Source organism: Kryptolebias marmoratus, linkage group LG2 (genome assembly GCF_001649575.2).
Source record: "Kryptolebias marmoratus isolate JLee-2015 linkage group LG2, ASM164957v2, whole genome shotgun sequence".
Classification (NCBI taxonomy): Eukaryota; Metazoa; Chordata; class Actinopteri; order Cyprinodontiformes; family Rivulidae; genus Kryptolebias; species Kryptolebias marmoratus.
Window position 1 is genome coordinate 30,276,803 of NC_051431.1, and position 2,029 is coordinate 30,278,831.

General features: G+C 38.2%; 1 protein-coding gene across 1 annotated transcript in view; it reads right to left on the reverse strand.

Annotated features, from left to right (window-relative positions):
* Positions 1-784: 784 nt before the first annotated feature.
* The window catches only part of LOC108228277 (alpha-2-macroglobulin-like protein 1), a 14,457-nt gene continuing 13,212 nt past the window's right edge, over positions 785-2,029 (reverse strand). The window contains exon 9 of the mRNA XM_017403815.3: positions 785-1,019. The gene's annotated coding sequence lies outside the window, so the exon portion shown is untranslated. The remainder of the gene's footprint in view (positions 1,020-2,029) is intronic.

Here is a 2,029-nt window from a genome sequence, read left to right on the forward strand (position 1 = left end):
AATGTTTAACCACTGCGATAACAATGCGCTCAAGGTGTATCCTTCAGAGAAATTAACCCATGTAAGAGAAATAAATAATTCCAAGGGTAATATCACTAAAGAGAGCGTTCCTTTCTCAAAGTAACTGCCATGTGGGACAAATTATAAAAATGATACTCTGATGTCCCGTTCTCCTGAAGGCAGCATGGAGCTGCGTTAAAAAGAAACACCATCGATACAGCTGCAGTTCTGCAACGGTTTGAATATTTTAGGCCACAATATTTTTACAAGTAGTTCAAAGTTTAAACTGATATTGTTGTGAACCTTTTGTATAAACTTTACCTTTAAGCAAACGCCCCCCAAAAGAATATCAACGCCCCCCTTTTGAAAATATTGCTGCCAGCGCCCCCGTCATCCTCTCAACACCCCCCAGGGGGCGGTACCGCCCCCGTTGAGAAACGCTAATTTAGACAATGGGTCTAAATAACCCATTAAAATATGTTGCTTAAATGTTTTCCAATAAAGTCATCTAACAAATAATTAATAAGCATTCAATAAACTAAATTTTTAGATGCAAACTCCACAGAGAAAGGCCCTAGGTCAGGATGCGATCCTGCGACCTTATTGCTGGGAGGAGAAGGCTCTAACCACTATGTCACTCTTCCACCCTCAGATAGTTCACATTTAAAATTAACAGTTCAACTTTAAAATTAAAATTGATAAAGTCCAAGGGGTTTCTGCTCCAAATGTGACTAAAAACTCAACTTTGCTACAATCAAAGGTCAAAAATACACTGAAACATTCAGAGGGTTGTTCAGCTCTCTTTATTGTGTTTTGCTGTCCCTTGTGCTTGAATTGCATATAAACACACATTCCAGTTACATAGGAGTAACAAAAAACTAACAACTTAATGTTAGCTGTGTTATGCAACAATACCATGAGGACACTGTACATAAACAGTTTTTTCAAGAAAATAACTTTTTTAGTTTACTTGAAGTCAGAATCAATGCTTCAGGACTGACCGCACTTCACTCTTCAAGCTGTAAAAGAAAAATAAACTTTAAAAGGTAAGCTTTTACTAAAGTTCTTTAAATCTATCAATTACCAGCCTCAGTATGAATCTGGATTGAACTGTACTCACAAGACACACTGGGAGACATCTGAATTATAAAAGTGTCAATCTCTACCAACTTTGTCTTTTAGCTTTTAAAAACCAAGTTAAATCTTGTGTAAACCAACCAAATAAAGGAAGGTAGTTGCATGCACATCACATGAAATTGCAGGCCTGCAGAAACATGAATAAATATGACTGAAGTAAAGCCAGCACAGTCATTTCTCGGTATAGGACAGACTTACTGTCGTTTGCCACCAAATGGTGGACAATTACATTTTTGCGCAAGCGTGTCTGTTACTAAGTTATCTCATGAACCACTAGGCAGATTTTAATGAAACTTCCAGAAAGTAATCATTGGATGTCAACAGCTGAAACATTTGGAATCAACCCATTTCAAGAAGGCCACCACAGCTTTTTAACATGACCCAACACAAAAATGGCTCTAATGCTTTAAATTTTATGAATATTGAGCTAAAATTTGATGTGGTAGTAGCTGAGAGTCATTCCCAACACACACTGAATGCAAACACATCTGCAAGGTCTTGCAATATCATGAGATCCAGCATAATGTGAATGACAAGGTTTGACCAAAACTCAAAACTTTCTCAGCACAAGATGATCTTCGTCTAAAACTGACATGAAAGGTGTTGATAGGCAAAACTTCAAGGAACACTAGGCCTTTAACTATTCACAGGAATCCGTCATTGGTCACAAGTTTAATTTCCTATTACTGATGTAAGAAAAAAAAATCAATTTCAAGGCACTGTCAGGGGTGGAAATTAGCACCCGCCACCGGCCAAATGCGGGTAAATATTTGAAGTGGCGGGTGAATTTGATCAACACACACGCCACTGTGGCGGGTTGGCAATTTAAACAGAAAAGGTGTTATTTGTCCTCTTGACATATAGGGGGCAGCAATGTGCTCGAGTTGCTGCT